The sequence below is a fragment of the Equus asinus genome, chromosome X (assembly GCF_041296235.1).
Source record: "Equus asinus isolate D_3611 breed Donkey chromosome X, EquAss-T2T_v2, whole genome shotgun sequence".
NCBI lineage: Eukaryota > Metazoa > Chordata > Mammalia > Perissodactyla > Equidae > Equus > Equus asinus.
The window spans coordinates 133,639,125-133,656,604 of record NC_091820.1 but is presented as its reverse complement, the minus strand read 5'-3'; positions in this window follow the sequence as shown (position 1 = coordinate 133,656,604).

Below are 17,480 nucleotides of genomic sequence, written 5' to 3'. Positions count from 1 at the left end.
CTTGCTGGAAGGTGTGAGCTGGCTCCAGCACACCACTGGCATTCATTAAACATTCCTTAAATTCACAGAATGACTCTCAGTCTGGAATTGAAAGACAGGCAAGAGGAACATCTTTTCCCCTAATTAGTCATTGTTCACTTGTAGGATTGATCATGTTCATCAAACAAAAGCAGATCCTGGCTCTGGATAAAGTTGTGATAACTGAACTCAGAAATATTACATATGATCCTTGTCCCCCCTTTCTTCTGTTGCCTTTCTTGTACATTTTCTCTTCTTTCTGGTAGTGAAGGGCAGGATCCTATAAGATACAGTGCCTTGTCCATGTATCCTTTGTGCTTTCAACCCTGGCCGCTGATGGATGTGTCATAGATGCCATCTCAGCTTTTACCTTCAAACTGATTGGAACTTAATCTTGCAGTTTTTCCCAGCCTGAGTTCTCCAGTGTTAAAATGGCTATTTTACTAGGTTGTGCAGCTACGTGTTACAACAGCTTTTGTGATTCTAGTTCGGGCCAGCAGACACCACAGATCAGGTGTGTTGGAAGCTAAGACTAGAAGAGTAAGCAGAGGAAGGAGAATGGTACTGTGCCAGTGGCAGCCATTAAGCAGAAGCTGGGACCCCAGGCTTCTGGAGGCATAAAGCCAAGCAGAAGGCTTATATACCAACAGATAAGAAACATCCAGTAGAAAGAATAGAGCTGGACAAGAAGTCGAAGGCCTTCTGAGGCAGGGGCACTTTATATACTTCCTACCCAAGGTAGGAATCTTCAGAGTGGGCCCTGCGACCTGAGGCAGGAGATGAGGCCAGATCAGTACGCCACCACTAAAGTGACAAGGAATGCTTTCATATCTGCTTACAGAGACTACAAAAGAGATATCAGTTGAGCTGATAAAGGGGAACAGTAGTGCTCTTTTGCATCTCTCCACACTCCGCTTGCAACCTCTTGTCTATTCCTCTCACTAAAATGTGTAAAAACTTTTGCTCTGTTATTAAAGAGCAAAGACCCTGTTAGGAGGATGAAAAACAAAGCTACGAACTTGGAGAAAATATTTGCAAACCCCATATCTGAAAAAGTTAACCACTTTGGCACTGGAGTCTCCTGAACCCTTAACCCAGTCTCTATCAATGGTGGCATTTTATATAACTGTACTACAATATCAAAATCAGGAAACTGACATAAGTAAAACACTGTTAACTAGAATTCAAACCTTAAAGAGCATATAAAGAACTCCAAAACTTCCACAGTAAAAAGAAGACAATCCAATTAGAAATTGTGCAAAAGACATGAACAGACATTTCACCAAAGAGAAGCTATGGATGGCAAATAAGCACGTGAAAAGATGTTCAGGATTAGCCAGAAGGGAAACAGACATTCAAACTATATCAGCTATCACCGCCTACCTATCAGAATGGCTAAAATAAAATTAGTGACAATACCAAATGCTGGAGAGGATGTGGAGATTGGATCACTCATACATTGCTGGTGGAAATGTAAAATGGTACACCCACTCTAGAAAAACGTATGGCAGTTTCTTACAAAACTATGTATCCATTTATCATATAACCCAGCAGTTGCACTCTTGGGCATTTATCTCAGAGAAATGAAAACTTATGTCCCCTCAAAAACCTATATGTGAATGCTCATGAAGCTTTATTCATGGTAGTTGAAAACTGGAAGCAACCAAAATGTCTCTGGTACAAACTCTGGTACATACCTATTATGGAATACTACTCAGCAATAAAAAGGGATGAAATATTGATACATGCATTAACTGGAATGGATCTCAAGTGCATCATTCTGAGTGAAAAAAGCCAGTTTCAAAAGGTTACATACTGTATGATTATATTTATATAATATCCTTGAAATTACAAAACCATAAAAATGGACAAGAGATTAATCGTTGCCAGGGGACAGGGACTTGCGGCGGGAGATGAGTATAACTATAAAGGGGTGGCACAAAGGAGTTCCTTTGTAGTGATAGAATAGTTTTGTATCCTGACTGTGGTGGTGATTACACAAATCTACACATGGATCAAATGGCCTAGAGCTGCACATACACATGCACAAATGAGTGCATATAAACCTGGTGGGATCTGACTAAGATCTGAGTGGAGTTAACAGTGTTGTACCAATGTATGTCCATCTCTTGGCTTTGATATTGTACTACAGTCATATGAAATGTCACCATCGGGATGCTGGGTAAAGGGCTCTAGCGTTTCTAGTACTATTTTTCCAGCTTCCTGTGAGCCTATAATGATTTCAAGCTAAAGAATTGAAAAAAAGAAATGCTGGCTAGAGGAGATACCTACCACAGCAGGCAGATCTGTACACTGCTCTGAAGGGTATATTGTTGCAATAATTAAGCCATGTATATCAAGATTCCTACAATTATTCCTACTTCCTAATCCTGTAGGACTCTATGTTTAGGAGTTAACAAAGTATTTATTCCAAATGCAAGTATAAGAATGTTTGCAGCACGATACCAATGAGATAGGAACAATCTGACTATTGAACAATGGAGTTACGGCTAAATAACTGAAGCCTTATCCACAGGGTAGATTATGACGCAGCCACTAAAACCACAGTTTTGAAGAATATTTAGAACATGTGGAAATGCCAGGTAATATTCTGGGTGCACAAGCACATGTACACTGTAATGCCAATTTAAAAAATAAATTGATGAATAAAATTCTACAAAAAATATAATATTCACAGGGACTAACTCTAGGTGGTTGGATTTTATGTAGGTTTTTTTTATACTTTACTAACATTTCCAAATATTATACAATGGAAATGTATTATTTTGCAAGAAAAGAAGTGTGTGTGCATGTGTATGTGTATATTAAAGTCAAGTCTAGTTAGTATTTCTCAGACTTTCACATGCTCTTGCTAAACTGCAGCTTCTGATTGAGCAGGTCTAGAGCAGGGCCTGAGATTCTGCATTTCTAATGCACCGCCACACTATGCCAATATTGCAGGCCCATTTGTTTTTTCTTAGGAAGGTTCTCCCTAAGCTGACATCTGTTGCCAATATTCCTCTTTTTTGCCGAGGAAGATTAGCCCTGAGCTAACATCTGTGGCAATCTTCTTCTTTTTGTATGCGAGGTGCCACCACAGCATGGCCACTGATGAGTGGTGTAGGCCCGTGCCCGGGAACTGAACCCGAGCCACTGAAGGGGGAGCATGACATGACACACTTAACCACTAGGCCACTGGGGCTGGCCCTTGCAGGTCCATTTTTGAGGGGCAGGGGTCTAGCATAGCCAAGCCCAAAATGATTACCAAACAGCTCTTCTGAAGAGAAAATAAATGTTGTTCCATTTACAATCATTTTTATTGAGATGCATTGCAGAAAATTTACATCATGAAGGCCTTGTCACAAACCTGTACCCACACCAGATTCTGACACATCAGCCCTCACAAGCAACAAGAGTAAAGTTTAGAAAAATTCTCAGATTCTCACAACTGACAAAGAAGCTAGGAGTTGTTTCAACCAAATCAGACACCCGTTCAATAAATTGTGTCAGGAAAGTGTCTAGTGACTCAGGTGGGTGAGCTACAGCATCATTCCAAAACAAATTCCAAATGGATTAAAGAGACAAAGGTAAAAATAATAATTTAAAAAATATATAGGGGCTGGCTCAATGGCACAGAGGTTAAGTGTGCATATTCCGCTTTGGCGGCCCGGGGTTCACCGGTTTGGATTCTGGGTGCAGATATGGCACTGCTTGGCACGCCATGCTGGGGTAGGTGTCCCACATATAAAATAGAGGAAGATGGGCATGGATGTTAGCTCGAGGCCAGTCTTCCTCAGCAAAAAGAGGAGGATTGGCAGCAGATGTTAGCTCAGGACTAATCTTCCTCAAAAGAAAAAAAAAATATATATATATATATATATATAAAGTATAGATGGGTATCCTGGTTCCTCAATGAAAAAGAATCCCTATGGATAAATGATGTAGAGGAAAAATAACTGTGTATTATGTACTATGCTAACTTTTCATATGAATTATCTCATTTAATCTTCACATCACTTGTGCCATAACCCCTGGAGCCAGCACCTTGACTGCCGAAAAGGGAGGGAAGAGCCAAGAGCACTCGCTCCTACTTCAAAATCTCTTTTCAATGAGTCACTCCTCACTTGCCTCTCCCATCCCTACCTGGAGATGCTCTGTTCTCTGATTCCTACATCAGCAGTTAGGCTCCTGGTTCGTCCCTTGCTCTTATTTGTTAGGCTTTGTGATCTTAGCCGTTCTAGTCCTCCCTCCATAGGCTGGCTTGTCCTGTGACCCTGTGGTCCTTCAGTTTTGTGTGTAGAGAGCTCATTTTTGGCACCACTTCCTGGCTCTTAACCCGTGGCCTTAAATCCTGTGTACTACTCTTGTAGCAGACAGATCCTTGGCTCCCTTTTAAAGATCATCTTTTTGGTAAAGAGCAGTCTTCTATGTAGATTCCTCCCAGCTGCTACACATCTCTCAGTTCAGGAACATTCACCATGGAACCCTCCCCTCCTGATCACTTCGGACTGCTGCCCCAAACTCAATCCCAGCAAGCCTGTGTGAGTAATATACTACGGCACCATCAACTTCTCCTTCCCTATATCCTTCTCTAGCTATTGAAATGACATTCTCTCTTTCTCCCTCTTTTTCTTTTTCTCAACCTCCTCCCTTTCTTTCCACTTGAAACTAAGCTTCCTATATGAATCACCCACATTTACTTTCTCATCATACTCTCTTTCTGTATTAATCAGGGTTTTCCAGAGAAACAGGACCAATAGGATAGATAGATAGATAGATAGATAGATAGATAGATAGATAGATAGGTAGGTAGGTAGATATGAGGAGACTTATTATGGGAATTGGCCTACATGATTATGGAAGCCGAGAAGTTCCACAGTCTGCCATCTGCAAGCTGGAGAACCAGGATAGTGGGGGGTATAATTCAATCTGAGTCCAAAGGTGTGAGAACCTGGGGAAGGGGCAGGTGGCGTTGGTGTAAGTCCTAGAGTCTGAAAGCCAGAGAACCAGGAGCTCCGATGTCTGAGGGCAGGAGAAGATGATGTCCCAGCTTGGAAAGAGAGAGTAAATTCTCCCTTCCTCTGCCTATTTGTTCCACTGAGGCCCTTAATGGATTGCATGATGCCTACCCATGTTGGTGAGAGTGGATCCCTTTACTTAGTCTACTGATTCAAATGCTAATCTCTTCCACAAACACCCTCACAAACACACCCAGAAAAAGGTTTTAGCACTTCTCTGGTAATTCCTTAGCCCAGTCAAGTTGATACATAAAATTAACCATCATACTTCCCAATCACCAGTTCAAAGTAACTTGGATTCTGCAGGCCAGTCCTCCTCTGAAGCTGGTCTCACCAAGGCCTCTAACCACCTCCTTGCTGCCAAATCATTTGCACACAACTCAGGACTTAGACTTGACCTCCCTGCTACGTTTGATTCTGCTGATCAGTCATCTAGAAACTCTCCCCGCCTTGTTCCCATGACATCACATTTCTCTTTGCTTTCTTCCTATCTCTCTGACTCCTCTTTCTAGTTCTTCTTTGTAGGCTTATCTTCATCTACCTTTCTCTCAAATTCTGGAGTTCTTCTGGTTCCTGTCCTTATCCCATTTCTCTTCCATTCTACCCAGCCCCCGGGTAGTCCCATGCATTTCCATGGCTTCAGTTACATCTATACATTAGCGATTACCAATCTCCATATGTAGCCCAGATAGCATTCCTGAGCTTTCCACATGCATTTCTGTATTAGTCAGGATAGAATAAGTTATAATTTGGTTTTAAAAGTTCAAAAAACTCAGTGGTTTAACAAAAGTTGATATTTTATGTATGCTGTATATAAAGTATAGATCTCGGTAACACTCCAAGGCAATGTTCCCCAGCAATCAGGCTAACAGAATTGCCATTACCTGTACCTACACTGCATGAGATACTCAGCATCCTTGGTCAAAGCAACAGGGGGAGAGAAACTTGAGAATTATACCACTAAATAAATGCTTTAGCCCAGAAGCAACCACATTACTTCCACTCACAGCCCATTGGTTAGAACTAGTCACAAGACCCTATCTAACTTCAAGTGGAATGCTCCAATGTGCTCATAAGGAAAGCAGAACCAGATATGGGTAAGTGCTATAAGTTTCTATAAAAATATCCAACAGCATACTAGATATCTCCATTCTGGTGTTATATAAACACATACAAATGAATATGTCCAAAACAGAACTCTTGCCTACAGCGCCGCCCCAGTCTTGTAATTATTTTCTCTGCCTCTTGTCTTGCCCTTCTCTTATGCCACCAATCTATTTTCCACTTTACATTCATAAGTATTTTTGTTAAACACAAATGTGATTGTGTCACTCCCATAGTTAAAACACTTTTCAGTGGCTCCATGCTGCTTAAGGGATAAAATCCAGATATGGCATGGAGGCCATCCGTGATCTGACCCTTACCACCTTTCCAGGCTCATCTCTGTCCCCTTTCCTCATGGGCACCACCCATACCAGCTATCCCAAGCTCCTTATAATTCCTTGACCACGCCGTAACGTCTCATATGTCCACACCTTGGCACATACTGGTATGCCCTTCCCTGCCACTCCCTGGACCATCCTTTCTACCTGACTGATTCCTTCTTACCTTTTAAAACTCAGCTCAGCCATCCAATACTTGATGAAGTTGTCCCTGAAATCCTGTGCTTGCTCCATTTATGCAGGAAATACATCTAGAGTCCAGGCAGTAAGCTAGAAGATTGGTGAACTAAGCAAAATATGTCCACAATAATAAAAAAACAGTTCTAGTCATTGAAGATTAAGCTTGGTATCCCCACCTCTACTGTCCAATATGGTGGCTAGTAACTACATGTGGCTATTTAAATGTAAATCAAAATGCATTCAAATTAAAAATTCAGTTCCTTAATCACACTAGCCACATTTCAAATGTTTAATAGCCAAATGTAGCTAATTATGACTATATTGGACAGTGCAGATACAGAACATTTCCATCAATGCAGAAAGTTCCATTGGACAGTGCTGCTCTGGACCACGCTAGACACTACCTATATTATCTCACTCAATTTTCAAGGCAGCCACATGAAGTAGACGCTGCCATGAGGCCTGTTTTACAGATGAAGACACTGAAATTCAGAAAGTGAAGATGCTTGCCAGAAGGCACAGTCTGAGAATGGCAGAAACGAGCATTCAGCCAGGTCTGTCCAATGCCAGAGTCCATGCTTTTCTCCACTGCTCCATGGCACTCTCAAGAAAGGTTCAGGAAGTCAGCCCAGAAGCTGGACATAAACAGTCAAAAGGCAGGCAAAGTAGAGGAGCCAAAATGTCACTAACTCCTCGATCAAAGGCCTTTTCAGGCAAGGACATCGTGTGCGTGTCTTTCTGGAGCTGCAACTCCAGATTCTGGAGGATAGATTTGCCTGAGCTCATAAGTCAAGAAAACTAGGTACACTGAGCTGCACTGGGAGAGTTCCTGACATTGTTACTGCTCATGTGTTTCAATTAAATATATTTTTGAAATGATAGCATCTTTTTAAAAACTCTATTTTCCCTGTTAGGGCCAAGACAATTAAGTTCAAACCCCTGCCCTGCCTCCCACTAGCTATGGGACTTTGGGCAAGTTAAATAATCTCTGCAAAATCTTAAAATAAGAATAATCATACCGTCTATCTCACAGGGTTATTGTGAGGATTAAGTGAGATAATGTATGCAAAGTACCTACGGCTCATATACAACAGCTGTTATTGTTCCAATGCAACATATTTCCACATTGGCACGTTGATTCCCATGGAGAATTTCTAGAAATAACACCTGGATTTGAACCAATGGTTTAAAAATTCAGATCATTACACAGTAGGACTTGGAGGTTAAGATCTATAGTACTTTCCCTGTGTGCCCACTACCTCCTTATTATTAAGAGCACTTTTATCCTTTCCTCTGTTGAAGGACTTTTAGGTTGTTTCCACATCTTGCTACTGTGAACAGTGCTGCAATGAACACGGGAGTGCTAATATCTCTTTGAGGTTTTCAGTTGCTCTGGATGTATACCCAGAAGTGGGATTGTTGGTTCATATGGTAGTTCAATTTTTTAATTTTTTTAGAAACCTCCACACTGTTTTCCATAGTGGCTGCACCATTTTGCATTCCCACCAACAGTATACAAGGGTTCCAATTTCTCCACATCCTTGTCAACACTTATTATCTTGGTTTGACAATAGAATACTATTCAGCCTTTAAGAAGAAGGAAATTCTACGATATGCAACAACATGGATGGACCTTGAGGACATTATGCTACGTGAAATAAGCAAGTCACAGAAAGACAAATACTGCATGATTTCACTTATATGAGGTATCGAATTCATAGAATCGAAGAGTGGAATGGTGGTTGCCAGGGAGGTGGGAAATTGCTAATCAGTGGGCATAAAGTTTCAGTCAAGGAAAATGAATAAGTCAAATAAATAAACAAAACAAAATAAATCACTTTTATCGAAGGCACATCACACTCTCCTAGGTATTCTCCCAAATGAATAGTTGACAATGTATCTGCCGTCTGAGAGAGTGGAATATTGAAATAGACATGGGTAAGCCGCAGCAGTCCCCAAACAAATTCTGTTACGAAAATAGCATCTAGTCAGTCTAGAGACAGGGGATGCATCACGCAAAACAGACTTTCACTGCTTCAGTACCGTCATCCCTTCCTTAGACTACACTCAGTCATGTCGCCACCTTTCAGTGCCTCCAAAGGTTTGTGTGCTCTCCTGCCATAGGGTCATCTCACATATACACACACAAACACATACACAGAGAGAGAGGCAGCTGGCACACAGTACGCATTAAGAAAATATTTCCTCAAGGAATATATGAATGAAGTGGAGCTCTTCTGATTATGTTGGGATGGGTGGGCCCAGAGTCCCCTCTGTAGTGGCTCTGAGAAGTCTCCACACAGCACAATTGGCTAAGCACCAGGTAAGAAGTTCCCTTTGATTCTTCCCATATCTACCAGACTGCGATCCTGAGATAGATTTTTAAAAGGGAGGGGGAAAAGCAAAGTACTGACACTGGATATCAGCAAAGAAGTCAGTGCATTTCGTGGGGTGTCTCAGAGTTATTTTCATCCATTTACATTTCCCCAGGAGAGGAAAGAGGAGAGAGAATGTGACTGGCCACGAGAAGAGTGTGAGGGTGCAAAGTTAGAGGAGATGCCAATGAGCTGTTCCTGTTTGGTCCCCTGACTTATATCTGTCCATGGCCATGCCCTTGTTACTTGCCATCACATGTCCAATCAGTGCCTATTTGAAGATCAAGGGAAAAACCTACAGATGTGCAGAAGATTTTTAAGGGATCAGACTTGAGAGCATGAGCCCCGTACCAATTCACCCCAGCCAAGAGACAATTCTGTCTCTGGACATACAAAGAAGCAGCGGTGAGGAAACTGTGCTCTAAAGACACTTAGAGTCAACCAGATTGGTTACGGAGTGGATATGGTCTGGTGAGAGGTTTGCATGGTGAAAAAAAATCTGTGTTTTCATTTGTGTTTCAGTCTCCAGGACTGATTTAGTAGTTGAAGATCAGAAACTAAAAGTGAACAGGGAGGCATTACCTGCAGTTGAGCTTTTTACCACTGTGAATGCTGGAAAGGGCAAATCGCATAGTTAGTTAGTGCAAGTCAGGGTCTTAAAGATAATGCCTTTGCCTCAAGACATCTTTCGCCCGACAGTCCCTTGGGGCCAGTGCCGAAAAATGCTCGTGCATTTTACAGCAATCTTCCTGGCTGTTCTAAAGAGCATTTTATAAACTGTTTTATAAACTACTAGAAATCAGAAGAGTTACAAGTAGGATTCTGAGTGCAATGGGTAGATATATTAAAAGCAATGATCCCTCCTTCATGACTATGACCTGTCTACACTGCCATCTAGGGAATGAGGGACAGCCTGTGTCCCTTCATTCCTAAGTAGAAAAGTTCTGCAATAAAGCCTTATCTCTCTTAGCAGCATCTCTGGCAACTAGCAGAAATTCTGAATGTCTTGTCCTCTGGGCCACCGGATATATAAGTCAGTGAACCAGAAGCAGAAAGTGAGCAATTGATGGAGGTAAATGGTGAGTTAACATGAATGGATTTTTGAGTTCAGCGAAAGTATCAGCACATTGTAGTATTGTTTAGAGAGCTATGAAAAAATAATTTTTCAAAGCTAATCTCTATAAATTTTTACAGAGTTTTCGTCTATAGCTTCTAGATTTTCTACTGGTACTCACTAGCTACCTCCCTCTCCTTACATATTCTGTGCAAGTTCAACAAATACAGATCATACCTAGAGCACCTTGTTTAACCTTATATAGCACATCTATATATGAGTAATCCACCAGAAACAGAATGGATATATATATTTATATATATTTAAATTATACGTATTTTAAATATTTATATTCCAAAATGTGTATTGAATGCCTTGAGTATTTCTGTTATGACACAATATATCTTGGAATGTGTATATAGCATATGCTTATTAGTAGACGTATAGCTACGCCTTGTGTAATAAATAGAAATATATAAGCCACGTGAGAAGAGAAATGGAGAAACATGCTTTATATGTGACTGTTTAAGCAGCAAACGTACCTCAATAGTTCTACGCTGCTGAGATCAATATTACAACAAACACTAACTTCTTGTTTTCCAGCTAAGTTTTAAGAGCAGCTCTTTCTTTCATTTTTGTGAAATATAGCATTCATAAATAAAGTGAAATAATAATAAACACCTAAGTAACCTCAACTGAAAACGTCCAGCTCCCAATTCCAATTCATGGGGTAAGGACTTTCCCTACAATGGCAAGCAATTCTCCATGACACCAACTGGGTGTCCTACAGTGCAACTCAGTTCTGACACTGTCTACCTGGACACAGCATCAGATTCCGCAGGTTAAGAGCTCAGTCCGACAAGACTGCCCTGCTTCACTTTAGACACCAGTGCTTCTAAGCAACAGGCTACAGATTGGAGGTTCCCGCTACCCCCTCCAGCAGGGTGCCAATCACAAGTCCAGGTTGTTAACCTGGACTTCTGAACAACCGCTTATAAATCAGAGGTTCCCATGACTCCTTCTGCAGGTTCGATTAATTTGCTAGAGCGGCTCACAGAACCCACAGAAACATTATACTTATTAGATTACCAGTCGACTATAAAAGGATATAACTCAGGAACAGCCAGTTGGAAGAGATGCATAGGACTGTCACAGAGAAGTTGTCCCTACCAGCACTCTAGCTTCTACTCTATACTGTGTGGGCTCAGACAATCTTACTGATTCCCATCTAGTATGTCTAATTAATACCGCTGGAAGGGTGGATCTCCATGCCTTCTGTCTCACAAGACCAGGTAGGGAAGGTGTTCCCCAATCAGATACAGTGTCCATCCTCATAACAATCAGGTAAAAGATGCAACCACTTCACATAAAGCCTGTTTTAACATACCAATTCTTCCACCAACGTTCACCTTAATTCCATCACCCCTTACGTGTCTAACTGTAGGCTCCCTTAGGGCTTCATCAACAGGTTTGGGTTTTACAGTGCTGGGTAGGGAAACTGTTCCCCAGCCAGACATTAACATCCATTTCCATCAAACATTCAGTAACGCTGACACAACTTCTGTACATACTACCTGCTTAAACATTCCAACTTTCATAATCCTACCAACACTTACACTTTTACGTTCTCTCAATCTGACTGTAGCCTGAGGCAGAGCTTCACCAGTGAGTCCTGGTTCCACACTTCGTGGAGCTCCTGTTATAAAGAGTCCTAGAAACTCCTCTTCTCCACCCTTGGACTGTTATCTGACCCACTCTTGTGCAAAAGGCTTTGGGACTCCAGTGAGGGGTCGAGCCAAGGGATCCTGGCCCTTCTGTCAATCTTGATTAATCTTGATTAATTGGCCTAACTGCTGCCCGAAGCAGTTGCTGGTCAGGTTTCTCATCATAATTTTTGCCTTTCAGCTTTTTTTTGCGGGGGGGCGGGGGGTTGATGAATAAATGACAAGCAATAGGACATAACGGAGTATATGAGGAAGCCATTTGGTGTAAAACTAATTTGACCTGACCTTGTTTTTCCAAAAGGGCCTGGCGAGGCCATTGATCATGCATTGTACATCTGCTTTAAGTATTTACTATGCCCCAAAGACAAGAACAATGCCCTTTAAGATAAAGAAAGCTGTAACTTCCCCCACATGGGCATTTCCATAAGGATAAGCATCTCTCCCTAGGCTAGGGATTGATTGCTGACCTGCTGCGACCACCCAGCTGGAGGCCACAGACCCGCTACCTGCTGTGTTCATCAACTGCTATGTGAATCGCTGTGCCAGCTAGGCAATCTCGTGACTATTGTAAAAGGGACGTTCCAATCATTTGTGATACATGCTCTTTGATGGTATATAACCACTCTGTACACCCCCACTTCTTCGGAGTGCTCCATCCCTTTGTGAAAGGACTTTCCTGGGCTATATGGTTCTCAGATCTGGCTCATAATAAATTCACTCCAAGTTTGATTTATAGGCTGGTTATGGATTATTCTCATCCACAGGGAGGTGGTGTGTAATCACTTTTTTCTCCAACATTTTATCAAGAAAATTTTTTAACTTCTCCAAACAAGGGTAAACAGAGCAGACTTGTTTGGGGCACTTTACTGGTGGAGGATCAGCAGGGGGTCTCTTTGGCCCACCCAACCTTAGGTAGTGCTCTATAAGACCTTTGTTTTAAGCCCATGAATTTCCATTTTGTTTTCCTATTTCTTAATAACCATCTAAAGATTTCCGCCATGCTGGGGTAAGTCCTGTGACTTTCTGCTTTCTATTTCCTCTTTGTTTCAACCCTTTATTTTTGAATATTTGCTTTATTCACTTTATTTCTTAATAATCTTTCAAAAATTTCCACCTGGTTAGGAAGAGTCCCTTGATTGTCCCCTCAGCCTCTTCCCATTCTCTTGTTAATTAACCTGTTTTTATTAGCATCTGTAAAACCCATGAGCAGAAGCTGAGACACCAAATTCCTGCAAATTTAAATTGTTTCCTGTACGGGCCCGTGTTGACCATCTCCATTTTGTCCTTGACATAAGTGACTCCATCTTAGTTTGATTCTACCATAGCCATCTGTGATTGTTCCTTAGTGAGCTGTGTGTCCTGTATCAACACAAACATGCTCTTCCACTCTGCAGCATTCAACACCAAAGACATAGCTCCAAAATTAGTTACTCTCACAATCCGCTTTAGTAAAGGTTCCTCAGGAAGCTGATGATACCAATCCACAAAATGTAACAACTCCTTCACACTATACACCTTGGTTTCAATAGTTTCTTTGTTTTGCCCTTCCCCTACATTGACTGCTTTCTTGGTGACCAGAAGCCTTAGAGGTACTTTCTGTCGCCCCTGAATTATTTTTCCCTTTCTAGGAAGTTTTGAAGCTAGTGGCTGAAGCTCAGACTGATCCAAATCTGAACTTGGTTTAGCATCAAGACCAGACCCAGCACTTTCTTATACTTTTAGTTTAGTTATTACAGGTAACAATAAACAAGGGATTGAATATTTTGCTATCTATTTTGTTATCTCGTTAGTTTGCATTACCTTATGCATCCATTGAGCCAACACCCCAGGAGCTGGATCCATCTCTAAATTCCATTGGTAACTTTTACCCTTAGTGACTGCTTGTAGCACAGCTGATGCTCCATACCATGGGTAACCATGTGACCACCCAGGAATCTTTATTCCCCACTCTTTCATCCTTTCTCTTCCCGAACCACATGTTTCCATGGGACAGGGCCATTCTAGCAAATCCCATTTCTGACACCAACTAAAAGTGTCCAGATCCCAATTCCAGTTCATGGGGAGGAGGGTTTTCCATACCACCACCAAGCAATTCTTCAGATACCAACTGGGTGTCCTATAATTTAAGTCAACTCTGACACTATCTGTCTAGAGACAGCATCAGATTCCACAGGTTAAGGGTTCAGTCCTACAAGACTGCCTCCCCACCACTTCAGACACCAGTTTCAAGCTGACATTTTCACCTGTGCTTCTGACCAACTTCCTACAGATTGGAGGTTCCAATGATCCCCTCTTCAGATTCCATTAATTTGCCAGAACAGCTCACAGAACTCAGAGAAACATTTTACTTCCTAGATCACTGGTTGCTTATAAAAAGATATAACTCAGGAAGAGCCAGATGGAAGAGATGCATAGGGCAAGGTATGGGGAAAGGGCATGGAGCTTCCTTGCACTCCCTAGGTGCCACTATTCCAGCACCTCCGTGTGTTCACCAACCCAGAAGCTCTCCAAACCCTGTCTTTTTGAGTTTTTCTGGAGGCTTAATTACATGGGAATATTTGATTAAATCATTGGCCATTGGCAATTGAACTCAATCTCCAGCTCCTCTTCCCTCCCTGGAGGTGTGGCAGGGGCTACTGAAAGGTCCCATCTTCTAATCACAAGGTTGGTTCGCCTGGCAACCAGCCCCTCAACTTCAGATTACCTAAGGGCTTTCCAAAAGCCACCTCATTAACATAACAAAACACACCTTTATGGCTCTTATCACAGGAAATTCCAAATGTCTTAGGAGCTGTGAGCCAGGAACTGAGGACAAAGACCAAATATATATGAGAATATATATCTGAATGACCAAATATATATTTCTTATAAAGCACAATATCACATCAACCAAGTAAAAAAGAGATCATTTTTGCTACCCAGAAGCCTTATGTATCCTCTCCAGCTCACCACAACCCCTTGAAGGACATCACTATCTTAAATTGTATGGTAAAACTATTTCCTTGCCTTTCTTTGTGGTTTAACCACATATATATATATACAGTTTCAAACCTTTCCGTATAGTTTTAAATGATTTTTAATTTTCTATGAATAGAATTACAATGTGTTTCTTTGTGGTCTTGCTTTTTTTCACTTAGCATAATAGCTGTAAGATTCATCTATGTTGTACTTTTCTGCAGTTAATTCATTTTTGTTGTTATATAATATTGCACAATTTACTTATACATTCTACTGATGGTGATTTGGTTTATTTCTAGTTTTTGGCAATTTGGAATAATGTTACTATGACTATAAGCATGTATTGATCTAGTGAGTATATTTCTGAGTCATTGTTACACCTCATTTTCTGCTTCATTAGAAAATATCAAATTATTTTCCAAAGTAGTCATATCAATTTTTACTCCCACTAAAAGTGATGTCTCATTTTTTTCTGTTCAAATTCAAGATTTCTCACAGCCAAGCACATGTGCCTGGCCTTCTAAAATCCCCAGGAATATATAAGAGCTCTCAAAGCCCCATATTGACATGTAATTCCCAGATGTTCCACTTATGTTTTTGGCCATGTTCATGTTTGCCCCAACTGGTATCACAGCCTCATGTAGCTGTGAGGTTAAACAATCGCCACAGATTGTTTTTGACAAATATCCTGGGGTTAGGGCTTTTCCCAAAGAGTGAGCTCTGAGTCAAGTCAAACGTTGACAAGCCCTGTGAAAAGGTTTTTTCCTAGGGACCTTCCAGACAGGTCAAATAGTGAGAGCTCTTAGGGGATGGGACTTTTTGAGGAGCTACAAAACTAGTGTGCCCCTCCACTGGCCTCAAGGCTATTGGTGTTCACACCTTCCATTATTTGTGAGGTTACTGGTTTTCAAAGCTGTCATGGAACTATGGAGAGGCGGGTAGGAATAGGAGAAATTTAAAAGCCACAAACCCTGCTGTTCTTACTGAGATTCAGGAGTTTTTCTTGGATAAACATTCCTAAAATTGTTGCAGTTCTTTGGTTAATTTCCAGAGTTCTGGAAAAGTTGATTTTGACCCCTTTTTTTGCCAGCATTTTCATTGCTTTTATGGACAGGCAGATTTATGGAGGTCCTTATTCTGTCATTCAGGACATCTCCACTTCTGCTGTATGACTTTAATAAATATCTTTTTTCAAATTAAAGTATTTTCTTGTATTCCTAGTTTTCTAAGAACTTTTTCCATGAAAGGATGCTGAATTTTACCACATGGTGGTTTACCTGCTTCTGTTGAGATGATCATCCATTTTTCTCCTTTAATTTGTTGATGTAATAAATTACATTGTTTGGCTTTCTAATATAAAGTATCTTGTATTCCTGGGACACATCCTACTTTGTTATGATCATTTATCTTATTTATATATTGTTGAATTCTATTCGCTAACATTTGGTTAGGGTTTTTGCATCTATTACAATGAATGAAATTGTCCTTCATTTTTCCTTTCTCTTAATGTTTTTGTCCATTGGTACCAGGATTATGCTGGCCTCATGAAAGATGAAATGTTTTAGGAAAATGTTCACTGATTTTCTGTTCTTTGGAAAATTTTGTGCAAACCTACAGTTCTTTCTTGCTTGAACATTTAGTAGAACTTGCCAGTGAAGCCATCTGGGCCTGGAGTTTTCTTTGTGGGAAGGCTCCTGATTAGTGATTCAATTCCTTGGTTTCTAACTCTTGTCAAGTGAGTTTTGGTGTGTTATATTTTCTAGGAATTCAACCGTTTTATCTAAATTTTCAATTTATTGGCATATAATTCTTTGTAGTAATTTCTTATTATTTCCTTAATATCTAAGCCATCTTTAGTGATATCTTTTTCATTCCTGATGATGGATATTTTACGGGACAGGTATAAAAAGGTATACGATTTCTCTCTATTTTAAAAAACTTTTACTATGATAACTGAGTTTTTTCTAAATACACCTTATTTTTAAAATTACTGATACTTGTTCTTATTCTAAAGGTAAATGTTTTCGGAATTACTAGAATCCAGTGAGTCTTCTCATGTAAGGTATCAGATGGAAAAATCTGAGTAAATTATCATTAGCTTTATAATACTTCTTGAATAATGTTTTTGAATTCATATTTTCCCAATCATTTTCTTGCAGTTTTCCAAGTCTTCTTTCCAACCTTCCATTCCTCTCTACAAACCCTACATTCTAGCCATATTTCTCTGGTCACCAGCCCATAAACACATCACACTCTTTTTGACCTCTGGTCTTTGCTTTTGCCATTACCTCTACCTGTAAGGCTTTACCTCACATGTCTCCATCTGTCAGAGTCCTAACCATCCTCACAGAGGCAACTACTCCTCTTGAGATGAGAGAATTTCATTTTCTTTCCTACACTCCCTTTATCCTCTCCCAAAGAAATAGCTGATGTTGTATTCTCTCTGAAATGACTTTAGGGAGGCAGAATAGGAGGATCAAAATGAACACAGGTAGTGTGGAGATTTGGGAGATGCTCTGGTCTGTAATAGAAGTACGGAAATTTCCATCTGCCTGAGTTTTTGTTCCTATGTGTTCTGCTGTGGGTATCTCAAGGCAATCTCTCTTTGGGAGAACACTGTCTCCCAGTGACACTAACATAAGGATTTGAAGGTACCAGTTATTTGTTTCTCATACTACCTGAACATCTTGCTCTTTCAGAAAGTTTTGATG